The sequence below is a fragment of the Lemur catta genome, chromosome 3 (genome assembly GCF_020740605.2).
Source record: "Lemur catta isolate mLemCat1 chromosome 3, mLemCat1.pri, whole genome shotgun sequence".
Classification (NCBI taxonomy): domain Eukaryota; kingdom Metazoa; phylum Chordata; class Mammalia; order Primates; family Lemuridae; genus Lemur; species Lemur catta.
In genome coordinates this window covers 74,654,068-74,663,441 of record NC_059130.1, presented here as the reverse complement: position 1 = coordinate 74,663,441, position 9,374 = coordinate 74,654,068, and the positions used below count along the sequence as shown (strand labels likewise).

General features: G+C 48.2%; 1 long non-coding RNA gene across 1 annotated transcript; it reads left to right on the top strand.

The window, feature by feature from the left end:
* Positions 1-1,080: 1,080 nt before the first annotated feature.
* Positions 1,081-6,537, top strand: LOC123635539. Its single transcript, XR_006734156.1, has 3 exons — positions 1,081-1,335; positions 4,293-5,101; positions 6,006-6,537. It is a non-coding gene; the product is annotated as an uncharacterized LOC123635539 (long non-coding RNA).
* The last annotated feature ends 2,837 nt before the right edge of the window (positions 6,538-9,374 follow it).

Below are 9,374 nucleotides of genomic sequence, written 5' to 3'. Positions count from 1 at the left end.
GGACTATTTTCTCTGGCTGCCACACTGAATCACATGCAGGCCTCGCTCAGAATGCCTCTGTTCTGGGTTGGAATTGTGTGCTCCCCAAATCCTAAGCCCCGGTGCCTCAGAATGTGACCTTATTTGGAGACAGGGTCGTTACGAAGGTAATTGAGTTAAAATGAGGTCGTTAGGATGGGCTCTAACCCAATACGACTGGTGCCCTTATAAAAAGAGGAAAATCTGGACACAGAAAAGCACACGCAGGGAGAAGGCCGTGTGAAGATCGGAGTTCTGTTCCACGAGCCAAGGAACTCCCAGAGCGAGGAGAGAGGCCTGGAACAGGTCCTTCCTTAGCCCCTCCAGAGGGACCGTGGCCCTTCTCTTGACCTTGGACTTCTAGCCTCCAGAACTATGAGACAATAACTTCCTGTTGTTCTGAGCCATTCAGTTTGCGGTACTTTCTTATGGCAGCCCTAGAAAACTGATACCGCCTGCAGCATGTCAGTGACTTTACCCTTTCAGGTCTATTACCCCCATTAAGCTATGAGCCCCCCAAAAGCAGAGACTGCCTTACTCATCTTTGTATCTGATCCAACAACTTGTAAATGTTTATTGAATGATTCATTGATTGCAGTGCATCCTGCAGGTTCCTGAATCTGCTCCCAGAAACAGCACCCCGTGGGGGAACGTGCCTCGGGATCAGCGTGGCTGCCGTCACCTGCCCTGCTGCTGGCTGTCCATGATCATGTAACCACAGCAAGGACAACGACCCCATTTTCAGCTAGAATTCAGTGGTCATCGAATTGTATTAGAACGCATTCCCTCAGTCAGTCACTCAACAACCACTCATTGAGTGACTGCCCTGGGTCAGGCTCTGGGCTAGGAACTGGGGATAGAGCAGGAAGCCAGACCAGCCTGGTCCCAGCCCTCATCGGGTTTAAAAACTAACAGGAGAGACAGAGCAAGTAACTGTAATTGCACTGGAGGTACATGCTCCAAGGAGCAGCACAGAACAGCAAGAGAATAATTAACAGGGGCACCTGGCTAATCCCAGAAAGCTTCTCAGAGAAAGTGATTTTTGGGCTGAGCAAAGAGAGACTCATAGGAATAAGCCAGGCAAAAAAGTAGGGATGCATGTTCCCCATAGAGGACATAGCACATGTGAAGGCCGTTTGTTCAACAATTATCTGCCGAGAATTTACTAAGGGCCTGGGTCCTGCACACAGCAGAGAAAACAGCCAATAAAAATCCCAGCTGTTGTGAAGGTCACATTCTAGAAGCCCGAAGGAGCCAAGCAGGAGAATCTGAAGGAAGAAGAAAGCATGGCAGTCATCTTCCAGGAAATGAAATCGAGTAAGTGTGACCCAGCAGCTATCTGGGTCATTGCTGGGCTCCCACACCCAGAACAGTGCCCGGCACACTGTAAGAGCTTGAGACGTTATTTGCTGTGAATGAACGAGAGTCATTGAGTCGGGTGGGGTCGGGGTGTGTGGGGTGATTCTGACACTGTCTGGGTTAACCACCACCAAACTAGAAAGTGCTTTTGACTTTACAGAGGCTTTTAACATGCACAGTCCCGTTTTTTTCACTGCTGTTAAATGGTACAGTTGGTCTCAATTACCCTCTTACCAGAACTCTTCTGGTAATAAAATGTTCTCAGCTTGGAGTGGCCCAGTTTTAAGGCCAGATTCCCAGCTGTTGGCATTCTTCACCCGAGCCAGACTGTGTCGTTCTCAGGTGGCTCGGGTGACTGTGCTCAGCAACCCAGGAAGGAAGAAATCGTGTCCTTCCCGTTCTGGCGGCTGCCTCCCTTGCTCAGGTCACGGTGACCTATAGTCCAGGCCATTAAATGGGGGAAGAGCCACAATCCAACTCCAAGGCAGATAATTCTTTCATTTAAGAAAATACGTTGGTGGACTTTTTGGTAGATCGAGGCAGATTCCATCTCCCTCTTCCTCTTCCTTTTTTTAAACACAAGAAAATGTACATCGTAGAAAACAATATAAAATACATGAAATTAAATGAAAAGTAAAAGTCATCCATAATCCTACCAACCAGAAATAACCAGTTTATATTTAGTTGTATTACTTACAGACTTTCTCTCTGCAGGTAGGTATGTGTGTATATTTACATTTATAAAAATGAGGTTATATTAATATAATACATATCAATTTGCAATTGACTTGAGCTTCATAATTTATTATTAAAAATACACTTCAAAATTTATTATAAGTGTTTTCTACGTCAATAGAGATCCATCAACATCACTATTTTAAATTCTGGCCTAGCCTCGTATTACGGCCTCCTGTGTTTTCCATTTCCAATTTCTCTCCATCTTGTGAGCAGGTTAGCTCTCCTGAAGCATGACCTTGATCACATTACGCTGCTGTTGAAAACTTTTCAAATGTCTCCCACTGCCCATTTCCTACAGATGAAGTCCAAATTACTTCACCCAAAATTCCAGACCCTCCGTGATGTGATTCTGCCCCAACCTGCTTTTCCATTATCTTCCATCACCTCCCCAGGTGTATCTGATGCTCTAGGGACCTTGTTTCTAAAGATCCACGCTAGTTTTCTCACCTCTGCTAAGCTGTCCTTTCCACCCGGAATGCCATCCCGCCCTACTCCCCAGCTGCAGGAACCCCAGGCCACCTTCTAGTTGAGCCCAAGGCACGTTCCACCATCAGGTGCTGCTCCTGAGAGTAGATCCAGGAAACTGGGGGAGGCACAGCAATCACTGATTCATTCAACAAACGTTTAGGAGTTGTTAGATGAAGTACAAAGATGAGTAAGGCAGTCTCTGCTTTTGAGAGGCTTATAGTTTCGTGTGGGTAACAGATCTAAAAAGATGAAGTCACTGACATGCTGGAGGCTGTATGAGTTTGCTAGGGCTGCCATAACAAAGTAGCAGATGCCATCTTCTTCAGAAAGCCTTGTTCCTCTACAGTAAGTGTACCAGGAGCTGAGCCAAGTGCCTTTATCCTTAGAGGAAAAAAGATACTTTGCCACATCTTTGTTATTGCTTAAAACATATTTTGCTTCTTTGGATGTGTATGCACATACACACACACACACATACACGCAGCACACATACAATACACTGTGCAAAGGAGGATCAGTTGTAGGGCAGACTTAGAATTTAGAACTTCACTCCCACTAATGCTTTCCTCATTTACAAAAATTATTTGTATACATCTACATATCTACATAGATACGTATATGTGTATGCATATGGATATGAATGTATACATGTATATTTATATAGATATATAAAAATTCTTGCAATTTACTTTCTAGAGGCTGCCACGCTAAGGCACAAGCTGATCCTCTTACAACATTTACAGGTTTCAGTTGGCCATGCATTTTATTAGGGAGCTTGCAGGGAAAAGGCACCTGAGTCATGCCTTGGGTAAACCTGTCAGCCTCAGTCTAGAATCTGGCTCCTCCTTGGTTCTGTGCTATTAAGTTGACAAATAGAGGCCGGGCGCCACGGCTCACTCCTGTTAATCCTAAGCACTTTCGGAGGCTGCTTGAGGCCAGGACTTTGACACCAGCCTGAGCAAGAGTGAGAACTTGTCTCTACAAAAAATAGAAAAATTAGCTGGGCATGGTGGTGCCCGCCTGGTAGTCCCAGCTACTCAGGAGGCTGAGGCAGGAGGATCGCTTGAGCCCAGGAGTCTGAGGTTGCAGTGAGCTGTGATGATGCCACTACCCGAGCAACAGAGCAAGACTCTGTCTCAAAAATAAATAAATAAATATTATAGATAAATAGCTGTTAATAAATGCCCTGAGGATTTATGAGACGCGACAGCTGGCTGAGAGGTTGGATGGTGTGCTGACTGTTGGCGAGCTCGTGTTGAACGAACTTGATTTCCTGGGCCAGCTCTTCTGTGCAAGCATCGGCATTCAAAGCCTAGACTCCCTGTACTATCCAAGAAATTAGATTTCCTCAGCTTTTGGAGTCAACTGTGTGGGTGTACAGCATTTCAAAGCTGCAAAAATGGCAAGGAGGAGGACAGGAGGGAGACTTGCGTGAAGCCTTTTACCCAAGAGATGCTCAGGGTTCCAGTAGTGCTCGGCTTGAGAACTGACCTGCGCAGTTCTCCCTCCCCAGGCTGCCTTGCCAACTTGCTCGGCCGGCCCTCATGTACTGCTGATCCCGTGGGCCCCACGCCCTATTCAGAAGAATCAGTGCTGGGCACATGGATCCCCCTGCATTGTTCCTGAGCCTTTGTGGTTGTTGATGATGGTGTTGTAAACCGGCTCCCGTCGGGCTTAACTTTCTCTTTCCACTCTTGTGTCTGCCTCAGCGATCTCGTCCACTCCCATGGCTCTCAACGCCACCTATCTTATGACAACTCCCACGTTTACATCTCCATTTCCGATCTGTCTTCTGAGCCCAGACCCATGTGTCCAACCACCTACTTGGCATTGCCATCTGGCTGTTGGCCTTGCGTCGCAGACTCGGCATGTGTAAAACGAATTCATCAGCTGCCTCCTCCAGGGCTCCCTATCCAGAGGGTGACACCACCTGCCACCCAGCCACTCAAGGAAGACATTGGGATGTGTCATCATCCACACCTCCTCTCCCTGTCACCTCCCCTGCACTCCACCCCACTATGTGACTGGAGAAGCATCAGGGCCTGCCAATCCAACACCTCCTGAAGAGCTGTCACTTCTGCCTGCTGTTCTGCATTTTCGCCACCAGTGCCCTGCTCCAAGACAGCCTGGTCTCCTGCCTGGACTCCTACTAAACCCTCTAACTGGTTCCCCCACAGCGACGTTTAGGGGGGAAGGTTAACACTGTACTTGCTCTATTCAGTCTCTGCAACAACAAATTCAACAGACTGCTGGAGAATGTCGCCAGGATGCTCTGGTTCTCAGCCCTTGATTTGGAAAGCTGGGTGTACGTGTCCCAACCCCGCAAGCCTGATGTGTCCTTTTGCTAGAATAATTCCCTACGTGGCCTCTCCAAGCCAGAGGCAGGCCCTGCAAGAAGTCTTCCTAGGAATGACTGTCTCAATATCTAAAATCTACTTTTCTTGTATCATCCCAATGAGTGTGGAGTGAGAGTGACGCCGGCATCCGGACTCCATGAGGCTGAGCATGCCAACTGCAGGTGGGTGGCTTCAGATAGGCACTGGGACGCACCTGCCGGCCCACACACTTGCCCTGCCTGGCCCCAGCCCTGGGATCCCCCACTGTCTCTCCAAGCCCATTTCCCCGGCTGCTGCTTCCCCTTCCTTTTATTCTTTTTCTTCTTCCTCTTCTTTTTCCTCTCCTCCTTCTCCCCTTCCTTCTCCTCCTCACAGCTATGTTGAGGTATAATTGATATACAAAAAAATGGCACATATTTAAAGTATACAAATGATGAGTTCGGGCACATGCGTACACCCATGTCCCCCACATCTATTCTTGCTGTTCTCTAATCTGTTTTACCCACAGCAGCCAAAGAGGATTTTTAAAAACTCAAATGTGATTATGTCACTCTTCTGCTTAAACACTATCAATGGTTTCCCATTTCTTGTATTAAAAAATTCAGATCCTTTGTCACAGTTCACAGTGCTTTGCATGACCTAGGCACACACTCCTCAGCAGCTTCACTCAACATCCCCTGGCATCACCCAGTGCCACCTGATGTCACTCAGCATCACCCGATGTCACCCAGCATCTCCCAATGTCACCCACCATCACCTGGCATCACCTAGTGTCACCAGGTGTCACCTGGCATCACCCAGTGCCACCTGATGTCACCCAGCATCACCCAATGTCACCTAGCATCACTCAGTGTCATCAGCATCACCTGGTACCACCCAGTGTTACCCAGCATCACCCAGTGTCACCTAATGTCACTCAGCATCACCCAGTGTCACCCAGCATCACGCTGCCCGCTTTCTCTGTCCTCCCGTGCTCTTGCCACACAGGACTTCTCTGGTTCCTTAGACTCATAGATGATGGAGCTCCTTCCTGTTATCGCAGGGGCTGTTTTCTGTTTGTCTGGCTAATCCCCATTCATCTTTTAGATTCCAGCTCAGATGTCCCTCCCACAGGAAAACCTTCCGTAGCCCCTGAGACCAGACCAGCACCAACTCTGCACTGCACAGCGCTGTGCTTCTCTGCACTGCTGATCGCAGCAGCCGTCCTTTGATGCACGATTTGCGCGACATTTTCTCTACTAGCATGTAAGCTCCATGAAGTTAGGGACGGAGTCTTCTCCTTTAGTGATGTCTTTCCAGCACCTAGTGGAACGCCTGGCATTTAGCAAGTGTCCAACAAGTATTTCTTAAATGGATAAAATATGTTCTAAATCTAGATCTTTCTGATATAGTAGAACAAATTAGTAATTTTTGTTGGTGTCATGCTAGTTTTGAATGACTAGCCTTGCTGCTTGCTGCTTGTCCATTGATCAGTGTTACTTTTTCATAGAATTCGCCAAGAGCATTTGCTCTAGCCAGGTAATGCACTAGGTACTGGGAATCAAAAAACTTTTTTTTCACTTTCTAATTATTTTGTTATATTTTTCTGTTATCTATGCTTATGGTGTTTCTACGGACTGAATGTTTGTGTCTTCCCAAAAATTCGTGTTGAAATCTAATCCCCAATGTGATAATATTTGCAAGTGGGGCCTTTGGGAGGTCATTAGGTCATGAACGTGGAGCCCTTACGGATGGGACTGGTGCCCTTGTGGAAAGAAGCCAGAGTGCCCGCTAGTGCTCCTTCCGCCGTGTGGGGACACGAGGAGATATCAGCAGTCTGCAGCCTGGAAGAAGGCCCCCACCAGAACCTGACCATGCTGTCGCCCTGATCTTGGACTTCAAGCCACCAGAACTGTGAGAAAAAAATGTCTGTTGTTTCTAAGCCTCCCGGTCTATGGTACTTTGTTATAGCAGCTTGAACTAAGACGAGGTTATTTACCATACTGTATCTCTACACTGGAAATACTACATGGTGGTGTGCTGCCATGCATCTCTTGCCAACTCGAGAGTTCAGTGACTTCACACTGATAGCTTAAAATCAGCCATGCAGGGGGCTTTACACTACAGAAAACAGCAAATGTTACAAATCAGCCTCCTCCTGGGAATCAAAATTGAATTAGATTTTGATCCCGCCCAGAGGAGTTTACCCATCAGCAGGGTAGAGCGCAAGTTTATATTTTCACAGAAGGACACATATGATGGGAAGATGGGGGATATTCCTAGAAGTGACAACACTTACACCTATTATGCTCAATGGGATCATTCATTGCAGAGAATGCAGAGCGTCAGAGAAAGGGTTATGGGCCCTCCTGGCGGAGCCGCTGTGGCTGTGGCCAGGTTAATTACAGGGAGAGTGCAGCCGGGGTCAGGAGGGCTGAGCTGACTCACCCAGCAAAGAAAGCAATCAGGAGTCACGCCAGCCCAGGCGAGCAGGCTGGGGGTCACCCAGCGGGGGAAGCAGACACAGAGCACCAGGTTGTCAAACACCTGGCTGTCCCCGTGCTCTCTCCCTGGCCACCGCAGATCCCACTTGCAGCTGACACCTTCTGTGCCCAGGCTTATGGCTTGCCAGCAAGGCTGAGCCAAGGTCTTCAGGCAAAAGACTGAGCAATAAGCCCTGTATGCAGGGAGAGCTGGGCTTGCATCTGGCACCACTTGGAGCTATGTGACTCTGAGCAGGTTATGTCAGCTTTCTGAGGCTCGTCTTCCTCTTTAGCAAAATGAGGCAGTAGTATCTGTGGCTCACTGGGGACATGAAATACTGTACAGCAAGTGCTTCCCTGTAGTTGATATGCATTAGTTGTTTGTTCCTTTCCTCATAGGTATGGGTTTTGCTTTGGGGTCCCTTTTATTCCCTTTCCTTTCCTTTCTCTTTCTTTCTTTCTTTTCTTTTCTTTCTTTCTTTTTTTTTTTTTGGAGACAGTGTCTCGCTCTGTCACCCTGGGTAGAGTGCAGTGGTATCATTGTAGCTCACTGCAACCTCAAACTCCTGGGCTCAAACGGTCCTCCTGCCGCAGCCTCCTGAATAGCTGGGACTAAAGGCATGTGCCACCATGCCCAGCTAAGTTTTTAAATTTTTTTTGTAGAGACAGGGTCTTGCTATGTTGCTCAGGCTAGTCTTGAACTCCTGGCCTCAAGCGATTATCCTGCCTCAGCCTCCTAGAGTGCTGGGATTATAGGTGCAAGCCACCATGCCTGGCCTTTTATTTCCTTTCTTTACTGTTCTGTCCCCTCACCATCCCCACCCCCACCCCTGCATACTTGTGATGTGACGAGTAGGCTCTTCCTGTGCTGTGGAGGGGTATTGGCACCCAATAAATATTTGTGAGATAAATGCTCAGACGGATGGAGAAATGAACAAACCCTTCATTTAAGGGCTTCTACTGCCACTACAGTAACCACGGCCAACAATAAAATGGCCACAGAAAGCCTTTTCATTTCTAACTCAATTCCACCACAGACAGCATACAGACAGCCTTTGGCTGTCAACCCCTTCAGGTATTGCTCTGTGGCCAAGTCACCTCGCCTAGATCACACCCTTTCCTGGGTTGACCCACAGCCAATGAATGACAGTGCTGGAATATAAGTGCCTGGTCATCTCCACCCAGTTCCAATAACACCGGAAGGCTGTTCTAGCTGCAGAGCTTCTCTGGACTTGGCTGTCTTCAGGCCTGCATTTGGCTTGGGTCCTCCCTCGGCATCTCTGCTTCCCTTCCTTGAGTGTTGATCCCTAATAAATACCCTGTACCCTCTTCTCTGTCTGAGTTCACTCTCTGGGGGATGAACCAGCAGCATGTTGGCTCACCTCACTGAAGGGGTGAAAGCCAAGCTGGAGATGATCCCTGCCCTCACAGCCTTACAGTCTAGTGGAGAAGAGACACCTTAAACAAACAAATGCAGATGCAGTATAGCAATCAGTGCTAAAGAAAAAAGAATGGGTGGGAGGACAGTTTACACCTGGGGGATTTAACTTGGCCTCAGGGTCCAGGGAGGCCTCCCTGAGCAGGCGACCTGTAAGTTGACTTTAAGAGTAAGTAAGAAGGGGCCAGATGGGGGTACAGCCCGCCCAGGCAGAGGGGACCCACACATGGTAGGAAGGAGTTTGATGTGTTGGAGCAACGGAAAGGCCAGAGGGGCTGGAGCTTAATGTAGCACAATTTTGAGGTGGGGAAGAGCTTTGCTTTGTGGGCTCCTTTCTTTGTTTGACTGAAGCCATCACTCTGAGTCCTCTATGTTCCTGCTGCCTATCGGATGCCCAGAGCACACGGGCTCTCTCTCTCTCTCTCTCTGCTGCCTGCCTCATATCCACCCCTGGCCCTCCTTTTCCCTTCAAAGCGAGTCTATTCTGTGCCCCCTTTTTGGACCCTTCCCAGACTTCCTTAATGAATCCCAAAAATGAACGGCGGTGCATCTCCC